This window comes from Salvelinus alpinus, chromosome 5 (assembly GCF_045679555.1).
Source record: "Salvelinus alpinus chromosome 5, SLU_Salpinus.1, whole genome shotgun sequence".
Taxonomy (NCBI): domain Eukaryota; kingdom Metazoa; phylum Chordata; class Actinopteri; order Salmoniformes; family Salmonidae; genus Salvelinus; species Salvelinus alpinus.
The window spans coordinates 30,229,644-30,253,513 of record NC_092090.1 but is presented as its reverse complement, the minus strand read 5'-3'; positions in this window follow the sequence as shown (position 1 = coordinate 30,253,513).

The window sequence follows — 23,870 nt, the reverse complement described above, 5'->3', positions numbered from 1 at the left end:
CCTTACACCATTATTGGATTCCTCCTGACCTTTCTCAAATGTGGGCACAAGCACAATAGCACAACAGCAAGCTTTACTCAAGAGGGAGGCAGATACCAGTCTGGCCTGTGGGGGGACTGTTGTGGAACTGTGTAGGATACAAAGGCATCTGTTTCTATGGCTTAAACACATACAGTATACTTCTGAATAGTTTTGGAATCCAAACGGTTTGAAATCAATGCTATCTTAGTGCATCCAGCTAACACACAAAACAGTGTGTGTGTGTGTGCATGCGTGTGTGTGTGTGTGCGTGGTGTGTGAAATCTGAGGTGTGTGTTATTGCGAGAGGATGAGAGCTGTATGGATGAAACATGGAGAGGGGCACTTCCATACATGTCTCTCTAGGCATGAAATTGAAAATGGACTTAAACGTGGGTTTACCCCCCTATCCCCCAATCCAACCCCTCCCAATCTTGATGTGCGTTGTGGCGGCCCTGTGTTTGCTCAGCTGAACGTAAAGACTGTTTGTTTTGAAGAGTGTCGGGTACTTCCTCGACCACATGCTCTCCCCTCGCCAAGCCGCCGCAGCTCTCTGGCTGACAGAGTGGCCTCTCTTCTATTACAGCGATGTTGGGGAGCTAACCATGCAGAAAGCAGCGGGATTCAAAAAAACTGGTTTCCCTTTTAAATGGATGAGCATTGAACACTCTGCCCTTTTCCCTGGTGATGGCTTCTTTCTCCAGACTAAAATGGCTTTGGATTCTTATGTAAACTGACTGGCTCCAGATGAAGCCCTTAACAGCTGGACTCCTGCCAGCTGGGGGATTGGAAGCTCACCTAATGATAAATAAATGTGCTCACATTTTTACAAGCAAAATATCTGCGCAACAGACACCAACCACCCCCCCCCCCCCAACCCGCCCACGGCACAAAAAAATCCTTCTAGGATTCTAGAAGCCTTTGATGTGTGATATTCTGTTTGATTTTCCCATTTTAAATTATGTGTGAATTATTTACATGAGCTGTTAGGGTGTCTTCAGCAACAGTGTGTACATTGTTTTGCCAGGGTTGAGTTCTGGCCATGTGCCCCTAAACTGTGGTTACAGGGTGCCAGGGAGCAGAGAGGTGTGGAAGCAGCAGGAGTGCCATGCTGGGGTGTGTGTACGTGTGTTTGTCTGTGTTTGGAGGGAGTATTTTCCCTGCAATGTGTGCCATAGAGGGAACAGTCAGAAGGTGGATGATGGAATCAGTCTACAGTCTATGCACAATACTGTATCAATCAATCAAGCAAACTTTCTTTATATAGCACATTTCTTACAACAAATGTATTTCAAGCTGCTTAACAAATAAAAAAATTAAAAGTGAGAAAGATAAAATACAAAAAACATGTCTATGATTAGACATGGATAAAAATTCTGAGATAAAAAAAATAAATGAAACAATGGTCATATAAAATATGATATGAGAGACTAATGCAGTGGGATATGAGGGGATACAATAAATTAAATATATAGAAAGAGATACAATAAAAAAAAGTTGAGAAAATGGCTGAGACAACTAAAAGCATGCTAAGTGAAAAAAGCCAATAAAGGTATGTCTTAAGATGTTATTTTTTTTAAATCAACGGTTTCTGAGGGCCTCAGATCTTCTGGCAGACTGTTCCAAAGTCCAGGACCATAGTGGCTGACGGCAGCCTCACCAAAAGTTTTGGTTCTGACCTTCGCAGCATAATGCCAACCTACGAATTCACTATAAAGCATCATATGACAACAAGTGACAGTCATGATACGTATTATATGATACAGTTCTAGGAAGCTCTGAGTATTGTTTTTAAATACTAAATCAGAAGAAGTGGAAGCTTAGGTAGGACCTATGGCTGTGTTGAAGGTTTGGATGAGGGGAACAGCGGTGAGAGACAGACACATCCATGTGGACGTACAGTGAGGAAGCAGAAGACGCATGCAGATTGAATAATTACAGCTGTACAACACAGTGTGTGTACATATGTGCGTGCGTCCCTGCATGCGTGTGTGAAGCTGTACTGCACGGTGTGTGTGTGTGCGTGGATGCGTGCGTGTGAAGAGGGAGGATAGGAAGAGTCACCTCCTGCTGCTCTGCCTTTCATATTCCTCCAGATCCAACACAGACATCCTCCCTCTACTGAGGGGAGAAGGAGACTAACACCAGAGAGAAACACCAGGAATACAGTGCTAAGACTTGTCCCTGGAAATTGGAATCTTATTCAGTGGAAAGTGACAGATTGCAGGACCTATAGAGGCCCCAATAGTGCCATTGAGTAGTGTCAGATCACAGATGATATGGTCACTTAGTGAGTGTAGTAGACGTTTTGATCCAAAGTGACTTACGGTGAACAACACTATAGTCAGTGGCTGTATGTGGCCCATGCAAGTCTCAAACCCACAACTCTGTGCTTAACAGCACACTACTCAAACTAACAGAGCTAGAATTGTGGGTCACCACGCCCATTCAGAGTTTGATGTTATGTCAAAAGCACTTATGTAATTCCAGCTCCAAGGTCTGACCCTGGCATTTTGTCAACATTGTGATTATGACGAGGTAGTGATAAGTACACAGACGACGTCGTCCAAATGAGAAGATAGTGATGATGTGCCTTTTGGAGTCTAGATGCTAGGCCAGAACAGATGTATGGCTTCACATTCTACTGATGGCACTGTATACTCTGGAGTCAATTTGATAGGAAATGCAAAAAGGAGATCTCCTCGTCATAGGCTGTGTTTACACAGACTGCCCAATTCAGATATGCTGCCAATTATTTGCATATCGGATACCTATCTGATCTTTCCCTAATGTGTAAACAGCAAAAAAATACATTTATAGGGCCTTCAGAGAGTATTCACCCCCCTTGACTTTTTTCAAATATTGTTGTGTTACAGCCTGATTACACTGAAATTTTGTGTCACTGGCTTAACACACAATACACCATACTGTCAAAGTGGAATTATGTTTTTAGAAATGTTTACAAACTAATTTAAACATTGCTTAACAAGTCACATAATAAGTTCTATGGACTCACTCTGTGTGCAATAATAGTGTTTAATTTTTTTTTTTATGACTACCTCATCTCTGTACACCATGCATACAATTATCTATAACGTCCTTCAGTCGAGCAATGAATTTCAAACACAGAATCAGACTAGGGATGTTTTCCAATGCTTTGCAAAGATGGGCACCTATTAATAGATGGGTAAAAAAAAGAAGCAGACATTAAATATCCATTTGAGCCTGGTAAAGTAATTAATTACAATTTGGATGGTATACACCTAGTCACTACAAAATACAGGTGTCCTTCCTAACTCAGTTGACGGAGATGAAGGAAACCGCTCAGAGATTTCACCAAGAGGCCAATGGTGGCTTTAAAACAGTTAGAGTTTAATGGCTGTGATAGGAGAAAACTAAGGACGAATCAACAACATTGTAGTTACTCCACAATACTAACCCAATTGACAGAATGGAAATAACTAAGCCTATACAGAATACAAATATTCCAAAACATGCATCTGGTTTGCAATAAGGCACTAAAGTAAAACTGCAACAAATGTGGCAAAGAAATTAACTTCATGTCCTGAATACAAAGTGTTATGTTTGGGGCAAATCCAACACAACACATCACTGAGTACTAGGGTTGCAAAGCATCAGAAACTTTCTGGTAAATTTCAGAATTTTGGGAATTTTGCTTAAAATCATCAAAAAAGTTAGCTCATAAAAGTGAACCTTTTTTGTGAGATAGACATAAGGCAATTCTAGGTCTTGTGGCATATTTTGGTTAAACTATCCCCAATTCAATGGAATTGCAACCCTCTGCATGCACAGTGCATTCTTCCATCACATGTACAGCTGATTCTCAAGATCTTTCACACTAATGAGATGCTATTGAGCCCACACTACTACACTGTCTAAGCCAAGGACTACATGTTTTCTGGTAAGTTTTGATTACAATACTGGGTGGGGTGAGTATATTTTTTGTTAACTAGTAAATAGTAGCCTACAGGGGTGTTTAAATAATTTCTAACTTGTTAACAATTTCTGCTAGTTCGTTTTTGTTACCATGTGGGTTTTAGCTTGCTTGAGCCTACTAACTGGGGAGTGTTCATATCATTTTAAACCGTTTATCTTAAAAATTAGTTGTTTAATCTAACTGCATAACTATTTATCTGTACATGGAATTGTATTTGGGGGTCTTTCCCCCAAAATTCTAATCTTTACAGGAAAATGCCACGGGCACTATCTGATGTGTGGAGACATTTCACTGCAGCTAATGTAGAAGGAAAAGCTGTGTACATTTGCAAATACTGTGCCAAATCATATGTGAAGAATGCAACAAAGATGCAGAATCATCTGGCCAAGTGCATAAAGTTCCCTCAGCGCTCACAACAAGCAACCTCTGACAAAAGTCCCTCTACTTCTATTCGAGGTGAAAATTATGAATCAGACACCTTAAAGATAGCAAAAGCTCATGGTCCTCCTGGAATCAGAAGTTTTTTTGACTCAATGGAGGAACGTAGTCAGAGAAATGCTGATGAATGTCTTGCTCGAGCTGTGTATGCAACTGGTTCCCCTCTGATGCTGGAAAGTGACAGTGAAGATGAGGCCTCAGAGTCTGATGTTCAAGAGGGGGACATTGAGAAGGTCCAGGGAGAATACATGGAAGCCTGAGAGGCAGACAACCAAAGCTTTAGTTTCTAGACTATCATTTTACAGATGTATGTTGAAAAGGTTTTGGGAGATGCGATGGATCATTAGGGATCATTCAATATTCCCTTTTTTTGTTGTTCAGTGAAATCATCCCATGTGAAGAGTCAACTCATTTAATTAAAGTTCAATTCGTAACTAAATTGTTTTTTATTGATATTGGAAGGATTTAATCATTTGCAATTATGTCTACTTATGATAAGGTAAAAGGTTTATGTTTCTGTCTCCATATGATATGGTAAATATATCCAATGCAAAAAACATCTACATTTAAATGTTATTAATATTAATTTGCATATATTTCCATTAATTCCCATATATTCCTGTTAATTCCCACGGAAAGTTTCCACCTCTGAATATTCCCCAAAATGTGCAACCCAACTGAGTACCACTCTTCATATGGTGGCTGCATCCTGTTATTGGTATGCTTGTCATTTGCAAGGACTAGGGAGTTTTTGGGGGGGGATAAAAATAAATGGAATAGAGCTAAGCTAGGCAAACTCTTAGAGGAAAACCTGGTTATGTCTGCTTTCCAATAGATACTGGGAGACAAATTCCCCTTTCAGCAGGACAATAACCTAAAATGCAAGGCCAAATATACACTGGAATTGCTTACTACGCTAGCTTTGAATTTTCCTGAAAGGCCTAGTTACAGTTTTGACTTAAATCGGCTTGAAAATCTATGGCAAGACTTGAAAATGGCTGTCTAGCAATGATCAACAACCAACATGACAGAGCAGAAGAATAAAAAAATAAATAATCTGCAAATATTGTAGAATGTAGGTGTGCAAAGCTCTTAGAGACTTACCCACAAAGATTTACAGCTGTATTCGCTGCCAAAGGTGATTCTAACATGTATTGACTCAGGGGAGTGAATACTGATGTAAATTAGATATTTATGTACTTAATTTTCCATAAATTTGCAAAGATGTCTACAAATATGTTTTCACTTTGTCATTATGGGGTATTGTGTGTTTTTATTTAATTTAATCAATTTTGGATTCAGGCTGTAGTAACATAACAAAATGTGGAATAAGTCAAGGGGAGGTCATACTTTCTGAAGGCACTGTATACCACTTCCATATGTGGATCTGATTCCTGATACAAACCCAACCCTCCATATGTGGATCTGATTCCTGATACAAACCCAACCCTCCATATGTGGATCTGATTCCTGATACAAACCCAACCCTCCATATGTGGATCTGATTCCTGATACAAACCCAACCCTCCATATGTGGATCTGATTCCTGATACAAACCCAACCCTCCATATGTGGATCTGATTCCTGATACAAACCCAACCCTCCATATGTGGATCTGATTCCTGATACAAACCCAACCCTCCATATGTGGATCTGATTCCTGATACAAACCCGACCCTCCATATGTGGATCTGATTCCTGATACAAACCCAACCCTCCATATGTGGATCTGATTCCTGATACAAACCCGACCCTCCATATGTGGATCTGATTCCTGATACAAACCCAACCCTCCATATGTGGATCTGATTCCTGATACAAACCCAACCCTCCATATGTGGATCTGATTCCTGATACAAACCCAACCCTCCATATGTGGATCTGATTCCTGATACAAACCCGATCCTCCATGTGCGACCTCTGTCTGGACCGCCTGATCACATCTTTTTGCTCTGAAGTGTGTTTTTTTAGGCACATGACCTCCATTACCATGACAACCAACCCAACATTTAAAGGAACAGTGACAGGACATGAGCATTGCATCTGTGTCCTACTTCAGAGACTACATCAGCGTGAATGCGCAAATCTGATATGGGTCACATGTAAAACTGAGTATGCACAGTCAGAAAATATTGGATATAGAAATAAAATCAGATATGGATTCTTATGGTGGCTGTGTAAATACAGCCATAGAGGTACATTTCAAATCACATTAATAGTGAAAGTTAGAGCACCAAGCACACCAGCTAGCATACCACCAGTCTGCCTTGTTTTCCCCATACAATTCATTCACAAACACTGTTTTAAACATCAAAGTAATTGGCAATTTGTAAGGCACTTAATATCTCAGTTCTCCCATAAGTGCACGATTAAAGGCTCTTTTGTGTAATTGCATTGAAACAGGAGGATGATAATGAGTGCTTGGCTTTGTTGTTCTTGCCTTCATGCCTTCACATAATAAAGTACTGTTAACTTACATGTAAATCAGAAGCTTTTCCAGTCAGTGGCAAGAAGAGATTATGACAATGCCGCCCACCACCCATTTTTTACCACCCATATTTAACATAACAAAGTCGTTGAACAAAGAGGGGTGCAATAAGCCACAGAATACACAGAACAGTGCAACACGAGCCAAGTGGAAATTGGAAGTTTTCAATTTCTTACATAATTTATAATCTGCTGTATCCCAGGAGATTTCCCCCAAAAGAGTAAATAAAAGCATTATATTGTAGTGCTAGCCTGCCCCTCTGTGTCGGGATGTTAATCCCCATTAAGGGTAGAGTTTGGGAGGCTTTGAGGGTAATTAGCTAACATGCTTGGGAATCTTGGTAGGGCTTGGCAGGTGCGTTTGATCAGTGGCATTAGGCGACATCACTGTTGACAGGGTGGGATGGCAGGGAGAGGGAGGTGGAAAGGCAAGGGGTGGAGGAGAGAACCGGAGAGGGGGTAGACTTCGACTTATTCGGTCAATTTAGATATTTTAACAGATAAAAGTAGGCCTGGCCTACAAAGAAAATATGTATGTTAATGAGTTACTGTCAATCTAAATGAGTTTGAAGAGGATTTCTAAATTAGCAATTGAGCAAACAAATAAAAGTACAGTTAAATGGTTGATATTGACTGCATGTTTTGATTCCAATAAGAAACAACTTCAAATTCAGATTATTATTCTGCAGGTTAAAGGGCATGCGGTAAAACGTCAGTGCCCTAGCATACCGTAAAACGACAGTGCCCTAGCATACCTTAAAACGACAGTTCCCTAGCATACCGTAAAACGACAGTGCCCTAGCATACCGTAAAACGACAGTGCCCTAGCATACCGTAAAATGAAAGTACCCTAGCATACGGTAAAATGACAGTACCCTAGCATACTGTAAAACGACAGTACCCTAGCATACCTTAAGAAGACAGTGCCCTAGTACAGTGCATTCAGAAAGTATTCAGACCCCTTGACTTTTTCTACATTTTGTTACATTACAGCCCTATTCAATTTTTTTTTTTTTTACAAATGCATATAAAAATTAAAATATCACATTTACATAAGTATTCAGACCCTTTACTCAGTACTTTGACGAAGGACCTTTGGTGGCAATTACAGACTTGAGTCTTCTTGTGTATGACTCCACAAGCTTGGCACACCTGTATTTGGGGAGTTTCTCCCATTCTTCTCTGCAGATCCTCCCAAGCTCTGTCGGGTTGGATGGGGTGCGTCGCTGCCCAGTTATTTTCAGGTCTCTCCAGAGATGTTCGATTGGATTCCAAGTCCGGACACTGGCTAGGCCACTCAAGGACATTAAGAGACTTTTCCTGAAGCCACTCCTGCGCTGTCTTGGCTGTGTGCTTAGGGTCGTTGTCCTGTTGGAAGGTGAACCTTCGTCCCAGTCTGACGTCCTGAGCGCTCTGGAGCAGGTTCTCATCAAGGATCTCTGTACTTTCCCTCGATCCTGACTAGTCTCCCAGTCCCTGCCGCTGCAAAACATCCCTACAGCATGCTGCTGTCACCACAATGCTTCACCATAGGGATGGTGCCAGGTTTCCTCCAGACGTGATGCTTGGCATTCAGGCCAAAGAGTTCAATCTTGGTTTCATCAGATCAAATAATCTTGTTTTTCATGGTCACAGTCCTTTAGGTGCCTTTTGGCAAACTCCAAGCGGGCTCTCATGTGCCTTTTACTGAGGAGTGGCTTTCATCTGGCCACTCTACCATAAAGGCCTGATTGGTGGAGTGCTGCAGAGATGGTTGTCCTTCTGGAAGGTTCTGTCAGAGTGACCATCGAGTTCTTGGTCACCTCCCTGACCAAGGCCCTTCTCCCCCAATTCCTCAGTTTGGCCGGGTGGCCAGCTCTAGGAAGAGTCTTGGTGGTTCCAAACTTCTTCCATTTAACCCTTGTGTGGTGTTCATGTTTTTGTTATTCACCCAATGTTAGCGGGTCTGATGGATCCACAACATTATTGTGTTTTTAAAACAATACAGCCATAACAATTTATGTAAACATACTTAATACTTAGATATGGACTTATATATTAATATTTGCCATTTACCTCTGCTAGATCACATGTATTAATAAATGCACTATTCTTTAAAAATATATTTTTTAAACATATTATAATCAAGACATGGGTGGAATAAATCATGTTTATCTTGAACAAATACAAATGAAACAAGGTTTTCATCACTATTGATGTTTATTGCTTTGAACAGAATAAATTGTTAGGACACATTTTATGTAACGGTTGCCGTCGGAAGGATGAGACCAAGGCGCAGCGTTCTTTGTGTTCCACATAATTTATTAACGAAGTGAAACTTTAGAAAAGACAAAACAATAAAGAATACAACGACCGAACAGCTTTGTTGTGCAAACTACCTGCACACAAACAAAGAACAAGATCCCACACAGAAGGAGGGAAAAGGGCTGCCTAAGCATGATCCCCAATCAGAGACAACGATAGACAACTGCCTCTGATTGGGAACCACACTTGGCCAGAAACAAAGAAGTAAAGAACATAGAATGGCCACCCAAATCACACCCTGACCAAACCAAAATAGAGACATAAAAAGGCTCTCTAAGGTCAGGGCGTTTGGTAGACCCCCCTCCACCTCTGGCTCACCCCACTTTGGTGGCGCCTCTGGTGCGGGGACCCTCGTCGCCGACCACGGACTGGGGACCCTCGTCGCCGGCCCCGGACTGGGAACCCTCGTCGCCGGCCCCGGACTGGGGACCGTCGTTGCGGGCCCCGGACTGGTGACCCTCGTTGCGGGCCCCGGACTGGGGACCGTCGGGCTCCAGATTGGAGACCGTCGTTGGAGGCTCCGGACTTGAGACCGTCGCTGGTGGCCGCGAACCGGAGACCTTCGCTGGAGGCTCCGGACCGGGGACCGTCGCTGGAGGCTTCGTGCCATGGATCGTCACTGGAGGCTTCGTTCCATGGATCACCACTGGAGGCTTCGTGCCATAGATCACCACTGGAGGCTTCGTGCCATGGATCATCACTGGAGGCTTCGTGCCATGGATCATCACTGGAGGCTTCGTGCCATGGATCATCACTGGAGGCTTCGTGCCATGGATCATCACTGGAGGCTTCATGCCATGGATCATCACTGGAGGCTTCGTGCCGTGGATCATCACAGGAGGCTTCGTGCCATGGATCATCACTGGAGGCTTCGTGCCATGGATCACCACTGGAGGCTTCGTGCCATGGATCATCACTGGACTGGGGAGACACACAGTACGCCTGGCTCGTGGAGCAGGCACAACCACTCCTGGCTGGATACCCACTTCAACCCGGCACGTTCGAGGCACTGACACAGGACACACTGGGCTGTGCAGGCGCATTAGAGATACCTTGCGCAGAGCCGGCGCAGGATACACTGGACCGTGGAGGCGTACTGGAGGTCTGGACGCAGAGCTAGCACAACTCGTCCTCGCTGGATACCCCCTGTAGCCCGGCAAGTGCGGGGAGCTGGAACAGGCCGCACTGGGCTGTGCTGGCGAACCGGGGACACCGTGCGTAGAGCTGGCGCAGGATAACCTGGGCAGAAGAGACGTACTGGAGGCCAGGAGCGCTGAGCCGGCACCATCCGTCCTGGCTGGATGCCCACTCTAGCCCGGCCGATGCGGGGAGCTGGAATATAGCGCACCGTGCTATGAGTGTGCACTGGAGACACCGTGCGCTTTACCGCATAACACGGTGCCTACCCGGTCACTCTCTCCCCACGGCAAGCACGGGGAGTTGGTTCAGGTCTATAACCTGCCTCCGCCAATCTCCCCGTGTGCCCCTCCCAAAGAAAATCTGGGGCTACCTCTCGTGCACGCCTCGTTGAGCCAACTCCTCGTAGCATCGCCGTTCCGCCTTTGCTGCTTCCAGCACCTCCTTAGGATGGCGATATTCACCAGCCTGTGCCCAGGGTCCCTTGCCTTCCAGTATCTCCTCCCATGTCCACTCCTCCAGGAAACGCTGCTTGGTCTTTTTGTGGTGGGATCTTCTGTAACGGTTGTCGTCGGAAGGATGAGACCGAGGCGCAGCGTTCTTTGTGTTCCACATAATTTATTAACGAAGTGAACAGTGGGTTATCTGCCTTGTTCAGGGACAGAACAACAGATTTTTACCTTGTCAGCTTGGGGATTCGATCTAGCAACCGTTTGGTTACTGGCCCAACACTCTAACCACTAAGCTACCTGCCACCCCATATACTGAATAATTGTGGTAAGAAGCCACACATGCAAAGCTATTTATTTGTTGTGTCCCTCCCCCAATTTGCACCTGGCTGGGGTAGAGTGTTGGAAAATACTGAATTTTGACAATGTATCGAAGTAATGTAATAATAATGTATTATAATAACATTTTGCAGGTTCCCGCAAGACATTGTGTAGTTAGTTTCACATACTACAAAGGGTAAAGAGTGCGAGAAAAGCGGAAGACAGGCAGACAGGCAGGGTTCTTGGTGCTATGTTGAAACAGCAGGCCCAGGGAGGAGGAAAACAGAATTCCACTCTTTTATTACACTCGGGTCCAGTGGACCCGAACACCACCACATATGTAATATAAATGTGTAGGAGGGTGCACAGTGTGCACTCAATGAAAATGTGTTTTTTTACATGTTCTTCACAGAAAATGAGCCAAGGCCAATGAGTCTCAGGTTGAAAAAAGTATTCATTGTATCATTTGTCTTTTAGTAAACATTGAAAATGGGTCCCACAGACCTGAACACCACACAAGGGTGCATGATGATGGAGGCCACTGTGTTCAATGCTGGATCCTTCAATGCTGCAGAAATGTGTTGGTACCCTTCCCCAGATCTGTGCCTCAAAACAATCCTGTCTCGGGGTTCTACGGACAACTCCTTCGACCTCATGGTTTGGTTTTTGCTCTGACATGCACTGTCAACTGTGTGACCTTACAGTATATAGACAGGTGGGTGCCTTTCCAATTCATGTCCAATCAATTGAATCAATTGAATTCATTGGTCTCCAGTGAAGTTGTAGAAACATCTCAATGATTATCAATGGAAACAGGATGTACCTGAGCTCAATTTCGAGTCTGATAGCAAAGGGTCTGAATACTTATGTAAATAAGGTATTTCTGCTTTTTATTTTTCATAAATTGTAATAAATTCTGAAAATTTGTTTTAGCTTTGTCGTTATGGGGTATTGTGTTGATATTGATGAGGATTGTTTTATTTATTTCATCCATTTTAGAATAAGGTTGTAAAGTAACAAAATGTAGAAAAAAGGAAGGGGTCTGAATACTTTCCGAATGTACTGTATACCGTAAGAAGACAGTGCCCTAGCATACCATAAGAAGACAGTGCCCTAGCATACCTAATTAGAGATGGGTTTTATTCAGTACTGTAAAACATTTGCATTCTGTTATCATTATCATGAGATAATCCCAATTCCCTCTGAAAGTCATTAAAACACTCTCTCCAATTATTACTGTTAACAATTACTGTTAAGTTATCACTGTCGAAAAAGACAAACATAGAGAAAACTATATGTTATATAAGATATCATACATGTACTGTAGAACACAAGTGAGGCTAGCACACTGAAAACCTAATGTAATCTAATATTGATGAGTTATTTATGTCATTGTGCGGATTATCAAAGGTGACACGGGAGAACAATGAGCACCAATTAGCAGAGCTATGCCAGAGCTCATTTGCAGATGCCAGCAGCATAGTTTACATATAAATGCTAATATTTGAAAGTCAAATAAAATTTGAAAAGGCTTTTAATAACTGTTAATTAACTGTTTTTCCCCTCGACAAACTTGAATCGAGTGAAACATTCGGCAGGGCTCGTATTTAACATTTCGGACCACAAAGATACATTTCAAAGCTTTGAGTTATGCTTTTGATGTGGGTATTCTCTGTAGATTAGATATTATTTTAAGATCCCTTTGTTTAAAAATTCATTTTTAATATCCCTGCATAAAATGCATGCCAATTCCCCGTATAACCAACCATCGGTGCAATTAACATCTTCGATCGAGCTCATATTCCTGATAATTAATACAGACTCAGCGGCTCCCCTGTGATCGCTCGTAGGGTTTGACTCTTCCACAGCACCCCGTTCATTTACAGAATGAGTTTCATCCTAATGAAAATGGAATGTGAAACTTTAATGAACAGTTCTCAACAGTCATGATAATAAAAACTATGAACCAACACCAAGTCCAGCTCAACATAGCCAGCCCACTGAACATGTGTAGCGACATCAAACCAATTAAGACTGATGATAAATATTAACACTAGTGGGTATTGAGACACCATGACTGGAAAGCCAAGCTGAAAACAAGTGTATGTGAACGCCTCATCATTAAAACTGTGTTGCAGCGCTGCAGAGCAATGATAGAGGTTTATACAAATCACTAGAATGGATCTGTCTGTGGGATTGAACAAGGCACTGGTATCACTTTTAAGAGTTTATATGAATAGATACAGGCTACCTTTGTGTGAACATTGCAGGAGCCATTTAAAAATGTCCACTGTTATTTGCAAGTAAAGGGTCCTGACAATTCAGAATTTCTGGTTGCAGATTGTGATCGTAATAAATGATCATTTATATTGTATGCATAGATTTTTAAGGTAAAAATGTTCTTCGTTTAGCCTGCTGTAGTAGCAGTTCTTCTTTGCGATGTAAGTCACCTTGTTGCTTTTCATCTCTCACTCCTCCAGTCACAAATGGAAACATGATGGGAAACAAGAGAAGCGTTTTAGAAGTGGCCTCTAAAATTGTGTCTGTACATCATGAACACGTAGGGTTAGCTTCCTCACGGGAGTCCCAAAGTGCTTTCACGACATCTTTGAACATGGGCTTGGGTATGGAGGCAGACAGTGGGGTCACGGGCTTGGGTATGGAGGCAGACAGTGGGGTCACAGGCTTGGGTATGGAGGCAGACAGTGGGGTCACGGGCTTAGGTATGGAGGCAGACAGTGGGTTTACGGGCTTGGGTATGGAGGCAGACTGTGGGGTCACGGGCTTGGGTATGGAGGCAGACAGTGGGGTCATGGGCTTGGGTATGGAGGCAGACAGTGGGGTCACGGGCTTAGGTATGGATGCAGACAGTGGGGTCACGGGCTTGGGTATGGAGGCAGACAGTGGGGTCACGGGCTTGGGTATGGAGGCAGACAGTGGGGTCACGGGCTTAGGTATGGATGCAGACAGTGGGGTCACGGGCTTGGGTATGGAGGCAGACAGTGGGGTCACGGGCTTGGGTATGGAGGCAGACAGTGGGGTCACGGGCTTGGGTATGGAGGCAGACAGTGGGGTCACGGGCTTAGGTATGGAGGCAGACAGTGGGTTCACGGGCTTGGGTATGGAGGCAGACTGTGGGGTCACGGGCTTGGGTATGGAGGCAGACAGTGGGGTCACGGGCTTGGGTATGGAGGCAGACAGTGGGGTCACGGGCTTGGGTATGGAGGCAGACAGTGGGGTCACAGGTTTGAGTATGGATGCAGACAGTGGGGTCACAGGCTTGGGTATGGATGTAAACAGTGGAGTCACGGCTCCAGAGCATCAACAAATCATCACACAGTGTATTCTCTCTGTAGTGAGCAGTGGTACAAGCATGCATGATGTGCACATGCCAACCTCCGTTGATCTGGAGTCAGTTAGACCTGAACAGTGGATCATTTATGGATGTTGTTCACAGAGTTCCCTACAGGTTCTGGGTCAGTTTTTGTCCTCTGGGAAAGATTTCATAAGAGGAAGGTTGCTGACTATACTTCTCTCTGACAACAGAGACTGCAGACCCAAAAACTTGCATCTACTGGGAGGATTAGACTGTGAGGAGTGTTAATGGACTATTCTCTCTCCTAAGGGTTTAGATGTAATGATCCCCTAAGAAAGATCAATTACAGTGAGGATCTGAACATAAAGGTTCTATGAAGAGAGAAAAACCAGCTCCGTTCAAACTGCATATCTAAAATGTCTTGTCAGCTCCAATGAACTTGTTCAACAGTGTTTCAACAGCACTGAATGCCCTCTGACACTCTACAAGGGTACCGTGGAGAGATTGGGCAGAACTTTGCCAGAGCACATCTAATAGGATGTGCAACATGATGGATCCTGCTGCTAAACTATTGTCATTTTGACTTTGGATAACAGCACAGTTTTAGTCTTTTACTTTGCAGTATGTCCACGTCACATACTCTATCATCACATACAGGTGAAGTCGGAAGTTTACATACACTTAGGTTGGAGTCATTAAAACTCGTTTTCAACCACTCCACAAATTTCTTGTTAACAAACCATAGTTTTGGCAAGTCGGTTAGGACATCTACTTTGCGCATGACACATTTTTCCAACAATTGTTTACAGACAGATTATTTCACTTATAATTCACTGTATCGCAATTCCAGTGGGTCAGAAGTTTACATACATTAAGTTGACTGTGCCTTTAAACAGCTTGGAAAATTCCAGAAAATGATGTCATGGCTTTAGAAGCTTCTGTTAGGCTAATTGACATCATTTGAGTCAATTGGAGATGTACCTGTGGATGTATTTCAAGGCCTACCTTCAAACTCAGTGCCTCTTCGCTTGACATTATGGGAAAATCAAAAGAAATCAGCCAGGACCTCAGAAAACAATGTGTAGACCTCCACAAGTCTGGTTCATCCTTGGGAGCAATTTCCAAACGCCTGAAGGTACCACATTCATCTGTACAAGCAATAGTACGCAAGTATAAACACCATGGGACCACGCAGCCGTCATACCGCTCAGGAAGGAGATGCGTTCTGTCTCCTAGAGATGAATGTACTTTGGTGCGAAAAGTGCAAATCAATCCCAGAACAACAGCAAAGGACCTTGTGAAGATGCTGGAGGAAACAGGTACAAATGTATCTATATCCACAGTAAAAATGAGTCCTATATCGACATAACCTGAAAGGCCACTCAGCAAGGAAGAAGCCACTGCTCCAAAACCACCATTAAAAAGCCAGACTACGGTTTGCAACTGCACATGGGGACGAAGATTGTACTTTTTGGAGAAATGTCCTCTGGTCTGATGAAACAAAAATAGAACTGTTTGGCCATAATGACCATTGTTATGTTTGGAGTAAAAGGGGGAGGCTTGCAAGCCAAAGAACACCCTCCCAACCATGAAGCACGGGGGTGTCAGCATCATGTTGTGGGAGTGCTTTGCTGCAGGAGGGACTGGTGCACTTCACAAAAGAGATGGCATCATGAGAGAGGAAAATTATGTGGATATAATGAAGCTTCAGTCAGGAAGTTGAAGCTTGGTCACAAATGGGTCTTCCAAATGGACAATGACCCCAAGCATACTTCCAAAGTTGTGGCAAAATGGCTTAAGGACAACAAAGTCAAGGTATTGGAGTGGCCATCACAAGCCCTGACCTCAATCCTATATAAAAATTGTGGACAGAACTGAAAAAGCATGTGCGAGCATGGAGGCCTACAAACCTGAGTCAGTTACACCAGCTCTGTCAGGAGGAATGGGCCAAAATTCACACAACTTATTGTGGGAAGCTTGTGGAAGGCTATCCGAAAAGTTTGACCCAAGTTAAACAATTTTAAGGCAATGCTACCAAATATTAATTGAGTGTATGTAAACTTCTGACTCACTGGGAATGTGATGAAAGAAATAAAAGCTGAAATAAATCATTCTCTCTACTATTATTCTGACATTCCACATTCTTAAAATAAAGTGCTGATACTAACTGACCTAAAACAGGGAATTTTTACTAGGATTAAATGTCAGGAATTGTTAAAAAACTGAGTTCAAATGTATTTGGCTAAGGTGTATGTAAACTTCTGACTTCAACTGTACCAAAGAAAAGTCTATTTCCCTCAGTGCTGAGGCCCATTTTTTACCGGACCTTGCCAGCCCTGGTAATTCTGAAAGGTAGATTATCTCAGATCCCCATACCATTCTACTGCACCCACAGGTAGGTTGGCCTATACCACACACTTGACTAACCAGAAATACAAGAGGTGTACAGTAATACCGTGCCTTGCAAAAGTGTTCAACCACGTTGGTGTTTTTCCTATTTTGTTGCATTACAACCTGTAAATTAAATTGATATTTATTTGGATTTCATGTAATGGACATACACAAAATATTCCAAATTGGTGAAGTGAAATTAAAAAAATTACTTGTTTCAAAAAATTCAAAAAAATAAAAAACTGAGAAGTGGTGAGTGCATATGTATTCACCCCCTTTGCTATGAAGCCCCTAAATAAGATCTGGTGCAACCAATTACATTCAGAAGTCACATAATTAGTTCAATAAAGTCCACCTGTGTGCAATCTACAGTAAGTGTCACATGATCTCAGTATATATACACCTGTTCTGAAAGGCCCCAGTATCTGCAACACCAATAAGCAAGGGTCACCACCAAGCAAGCGGCACCATGAAGACCAATGAGCTCTCCAAACAGGTAAGGGACAAAGTTGTGGAGAAGTACAGATCAGGGTTGGGTTATAAAAAAATATCTGAAACTTTGAACATCCCACGGAGCACCATTAAATCCATTATTAAAAAATTTAAAGAATATGGTACCACAACAAACCTGCCAAGAGAGGGCCGCCCACCAAAACTCACGAACCAGGCAAGGAGGGCATTAATCAGAGATGCAACAAAGAGACCTAAGATAAGCCTGAAGGAGCTGCAAAGCTCCACAGCGGAGATTGGAGTATCTGTCCATAGGACCACTTAAAGCCATACACTCCACAGAGCTAGGCTTTACAGAAGAGTGGTCGGAAAAAAAATAAGCAAACACGTTTGGTGTTCGCCAAAAGGCATGTGGGAGACTCCCCAAACATATGGAAGAAGGTACTCTGCTCAGATGAGACTAAAATTTAGCTTTTGGGCCATCAAGGAAACGCTATGTCTGGCACAAACCCAACACCTCTCATCACCCCGAGAACACCATCCACACAGTGAAGCATGGTGGTGGCAGCATCATGCTGTGGGGATGTTTTTCATTGGCAGGGACTGGGAAACTGGTCAGAATTGAATAAATTATGGATGGTGCTAAATACATGGAAATTCTTGAGGGAAACCTGTTTCAGTCTTCCAGAGATTTGTGACTGAGAGGGAGGTTCACCTTCCAGCAGGACACTGACCCTAAGTATACTGCTAAAGCAACACTCGAGTGGTTTAAGGGGAAACATTTAAATGTCTTGGAATGGCCTTGTCAAAGCCCTGACCTCAATCCAATTGAGAATCTGTGGTATGACTTAAAGATTGCTGTACACCAGCGGACCCCATCCAACTTGAAGGAGCTGGAGCAGTTTTGCCTTGAAGAATGGGCAAAAATCCCAGTGGCTAGATGTGCCAAGCTTATAGAGGCATACCCCAAGAGACTTGCAGCTGTAATTGGCTCTACAAAGTATTGACTTGGGGGGGGTGAATAGTTATGCACGCTCAAGTTTTCTGTTTTTTTGTCTCATTTTTTGTTTGTTTCACAATAAAAAATATTTTGCATCTTCAAAGTGGTAACCATGTTGTGTAAATCAAATGATACAAACCCCCAAGAAATCAATTTTAATTCCTGGTTGCAAGGCAACAAAATAGGAAAAATGCCAAGTGGGGTGAAAACTTTCACAAGCCACTGTATTTAAAAGATGTCATGGACTCGCTCAAAGTTAATCTAACTTCCCTGAACTATACAAAGGCCAGAGATAGAAAAGTTTGAGGCAAGCGAAAGGCACAGGCGCTAATAAATAGGCAGCATTAACGCATGCTTTTTAATATCAGCGTCTTAATGGGGTGACAGTGTTGAATTATCTATAGGCCTCAGTGAATCAAAAAGGACCATCAAACCAGAACTTGAGAGCAGTGTCTTGTAATTGAATAATACATTACATGTGGCAATTATTTCTGTTAGAACCAGACTGAGAAATCAATAACCAAGGGATCAAATCAGTGACTGTGGAGCTCTTGTCTCCTTCCCCCCAGTGGCCAATTACATCATGGCAGTTTAAACACCTGCACAGTGTCCCCGCTCCTCACTTCTAGTGACCCGGAACACAGCTAGGAAGGAGGGTGTCACTGATGTGGATTCCAGTGATCATTCAATCCAATATAGGGCATTCTAAAGAGGGAAATGGGTGGAGATTCAAGTGTCATTAGAATAGGTGTTGTTTGTCTCTGAGACATCTTTTGGGTTGATATTTGTGGGCAACATAAACAAAATGCTATCATTGTTATAAAGTATTAGAGATCAAGACATGTTCACTAATAAAAAACGATGGGGAGTACCGCAATCTTTGTTGAGATAATATGCGCTCATTGCATGGCCTGACCTGCAGTTATAAATGATGCATCAGTGTTTCCCTTCAGGCAGTATCAGGCCATGACGTGCAGGGTGAACTTCTTCTTAATAGGGGGCGCTGTTTTCACTTTGGAAAAAAATAGTGCCCAAATTAAACGGCCTCGTACTCTGTTCTAGATCATATGATATGCATATTATTATTACTATTGGATAGAAAACACTCTGAAGTTTCTAAAACTGTTTGAATTATATCTGTGAGTAAAACAGAACTCATTTGGCAGGCAAAGTTCCAAACAGGAAGTGAAAATTCTGAAATGGGTCTCTGTGACAGGCCTTGCCTATTCAATTGCCTTTTATTTATGGATCTGTATGCACTTCATACGCCTTCCACTAGATGTCAACAGGCTGTAGAACGTTGAATGAGGTGTCTAGCCTGATGTGGGGCCGAATGAGAGCTTTTGGAGTGACAGGTCAGCCATATTGGCAGTATTTTGCTACGCAGTTGGGAACGCCATATCTTTGTCTGCAATGCGTTAGGTAGACACGAATAAATGCTCCGTCTGGGACGTTATTGGATACATACGAGAAAAACATACTAAAGATGGATTCTCAACTGCGTTTGACCAGTTTATTCGACTTTTATTATCAGTTTTTGAATTTTTCGTTCCATGCGCCAAACGTTGATGGACACTTGAGCTCCACCATGCTAGCCAAAGTTGCTAATTCGACAGAAGAAATTGACATTCTAAAACAAAACAACGATTTATTGTGGAACTAGGACTCCTTGCACTGCATTCTGATGAAAGATCATCAAAGGTAAGAGAATATTTATGATGTTATTTCGTATTTTTGTGGAATATGTTGACTCCAACATGGCGGAGAATGGCTGAGCGCTGTCTCAGATTATTGCATGCTGTGCTTTGTACTAAAGTTATTTTTTAAATCTAACACAGCGGTTGCATTAAGAACCAGTGTATCTTTCATTTGCTGTACAACATGTATTTTTCAGCAAAGTTTATGATGAGTTTTTTGGTTAGATTACGTGGCTGTGCAAAATTTCTCCGGACAATTTGGTGCTATTTGTGACGATGGCTGCGTTGTAAAACCCAGATTTGTAGCTATAAATATGCAAATTTTCGAACAAAACATAAATGTATTGTATAACATGATGTCATAAGACTGTCATCTGATGAAGTTGTTCAAAGGTTAGTGATTAATTTTATCTCTATTTGTGGGTTTTGTGAAAGCTATGTTTGCGGTGAAAAAATGGCGTTGTGTGTTTGGCTATTGTGGTGAGCTAACATAAATATATATTGTGTTTTCGCTGTAAAACATTTAAAAAATCGGAAATGTTGGCTGGTTTCACAAGATGTTTATCTTTCATTTGCTGTATTGGACTTGTGATTTCATGAAATTATATTATATGATATCCCTGTGGCGCTAGGCTAGGCTATGCTAGTCAGCGTTTCTGATGAGGAGGATCCCGGATCCGGGAGGGTGATTAGGTAGAGGTTTTTAAGAGGTCTGTTTAATGAACATGTCTCATTACACACAGGAGGATGCATCATGCCCAACAACACACAGGTGGCACTGGAACCACCCCTGTCCACCCTCTATGGTCTGTTAGTATAGTGAATGCAATTTTCTTCTGTCTGAAATATTCACGTCTTTTAAAAAGCCAGATATCAGGTTTCATTAAATGTTGATGCGGCGGGTTGGTGGGTGAAGAGAACACTGAGTACATCAAAGGTTTGTTATGGCCAGTGAATACTAATACAGAGAGGCTCCTGTCCGTGTAACATCTCCAACATGAAGGACACCCAACAGCCCCCACTCTGCTCTGACACTGTGTGTGTGCCCACCTCAGCTCTGTCTGTGGCCCCATACAACCCAGAGAGACAAAGAAAAAACACAGGATTCTCCTTTCCAGCCCAGTACATTAGTATGGAGAGTGTGGTTTCCCTCCTCTTTTGGCCGAAGTAGGCTAATATTCCCTCTCTGTTTACTTCCACAGAAGTGCAGAGTTCTTAATTCCCAGCGAGATCCTTTCTATTTAACTCATGGGAATTGGTCAAACGTATTCCCCTGCTCACCTCTCTGACTCTCCTCCTACACTTCACACATTGTGTGTTCTTGTTTTCTGAGGAACGAGGCTTTGCATTCTCTCCTCCTTGGGTGGCTAATCAAAAACCTTTTGACAGTCAATACAGTACAATGAACATTCTCCTAGGCGTTGGTAGCCCCCAGTCACAGGATATTTGTGTTCCAGGTTAGATTGATTAGTACTCTCATGTGCATCTTGTGCGTTTGTGTGTGTGTGTGTGTGTGTGTGTGTGTGCACCCCTGTGTGTGTGTTTGTAATAACATCTCCCTCTCTTTTAGTATAAAGAAAACCTCCCCACAAGTTAATATTTTACTTTGGTGAAGGACATGAGTGCTTTAAAGTTAGCTTTAATTCTCCATGATGGAGCTGAGGGAGACTATAGAAAAACAATGAACCTTGCCAAAGGCACAATGTGAGTCCTGAATTAGAACAAATAGTTGAACAGGCCTCATCAAAACAGTCCTTCACCTCCAGGATCTGCTCTTATCTGAAGGCCTGCTTTAACATCTTCCTGTCTATAGGTGAGTTGTTGAGTGGTAAATAGAAATATACAGATACCCTGATAACAGGTGCAATGTAAAAACCCTACATATAAATCCAAATGCTGCTTTTTCAGTGTCTGCCTTTACCTATAGACCTGTATATCTAGGTAATATTAAACGTTACTCCATGGTTAAATTCAGGGTTACTCCATCAGGCATTAAAACAGCCCTTTGTTAATCATGAACAATCTGCCTTCTTAGAGGACAGATGACACAGACTAAAGTCAGCTGTTCATGTCTGAGGTCTCCACCTCTAAAGAGGAGTACAGGGAGATCTTCTGTGCCCATTTCTACTGTGATCCAGATGGAGAGACGCGGGTCACCAAGGGCCCCTGTGAAGAAGGTGGAGGATAGCGTGTCGCTGCGGTGGGCACGCGTGGTGAACCGCAGAGAGGAGCGATGTGGCACTCAAGAAATAAAATCATGGGCAGGACTGCGGCACTACACTGCTCTGATGTGGAGAGGGAGAGAGCCACACTGGAGTGAGTTTTACAGAAGGTTAAAACATCCACAGGCTACTTGAATGAAGACGTGCACAACCAAAGGACTTAACATCAAAAGAGCCTGGTTTTTCAGCTATTCTGTGTGGTGGGTTGGCTTTGCATATTTTATGGCAGTCAGGTTCAGATCCATGCTCCTCTCTCTATTGATATGAGCAGAAACCTGGTTACAAATGTATTTTAATGAAAGGGATTCTCTTTTTTGAGATTCAACCTCTTGTTTGACCACTGTGTAGAATTTCAATCATTTCTTTACAGTAGAACTAGCAGGGAACCCTACTAACTAGTGGAAGGCTGTGCCCCTGCGCAGTTCCCTGTGCAGTTCCCTGTGCAGTTCCCTGTGCAGTTCCCTGTGCAGTTCCCTGTGCAGTTCCCTGCGCAGTTCCCTGTGCAGTTCCCTGTGCAGTTCCCTGCGCAGTTCCCTGTGCAGTTCCCTGTGCAGTTGTTACCCTGAAGGGCAGAAGGAGAGTGAGAAGACAGGGTTGGTTTCTCCACATAAAAGACTACTGTTGACCTATGGTTCCAGCCAGGTCTTTAAAGAAATGGATGACAATCAAAAGGACAAATGTGACGGGAATCCTGTGTGAGGTAACACATGAATGCGAAGCGCGGCCCGCCGGTTCTGTGATGTCTTTGACCTGGTAGTTCAAAGCTGCTGCTGGACCTTTGGACCTCTCTCAGTGTGTGTGCCTCAGACAAAGGCTTTGTTCATATTAAAGTAAACCCACCACATTGTTCCTTTGAGCAACACAGCACCTTTCAGAAAGCACAGGGATGATACTGCTGCTGCAGACCTAGACAAATCTAAATTTTGTCTGCAAACAGAATACAGAAAGTCCATTTGAGATTCTACTGCATCATACTTTCCATTGAAATGTTCATTCTCTGTGATGTTGTTTCTCTCCAAGGCAATGAACCTGTTTTATGATTGGTGAAGCATTCCCTTCTCTCACCCTTTCGTTTGCTTGCGTACATGTGAGGAATTCATTGAGCTTCCACTCTGTTTAAATCTGTCCACTGAACTCAACCAAGATACACCTCAGGAGCACACGGCTCGCCTATTTGAAACATAACCTATAGCGTTCATTCATTAAATGTACAGTTTTCTCAACAAGGTCAGCCTTGTGATGAGCCACAAAAGTGCACCTCTGTTTGTGAGGAGAGAGAGGCACAAGGCAGGGTGGTGTGTGGTGCTACAGGAGGCCTGTTACGGTGTAGCACGAGGGGCGGGGAGGTGCTCTCTCTAGCCTACGGTAATAGTTAACCATGTCAAAGCAGAGAACAGAGGCCCTGGCTCAGGAAGGCGGCTCGTGGTGCCTCCATTTCTCCAGAGACACAAGGGTGAGCAGGGCTTTGATCTTGAAAGTGTGGCTGGAAGACAATATATTGGAAGCATGTGATCCTCTGTGTCTTTGGTGGGGATGGTGTCTGAGGGAAGGTAGAACCATGCTAATGGTACCCTGCCTCACTGTGCTCAGCAAAGCAAAGCCTCTGTGTTGCTGTGTACAGTACATAGTGGACTATACACACTAATGGGAAGAACTGTCCTCAGCACTACAATAACAGCAGA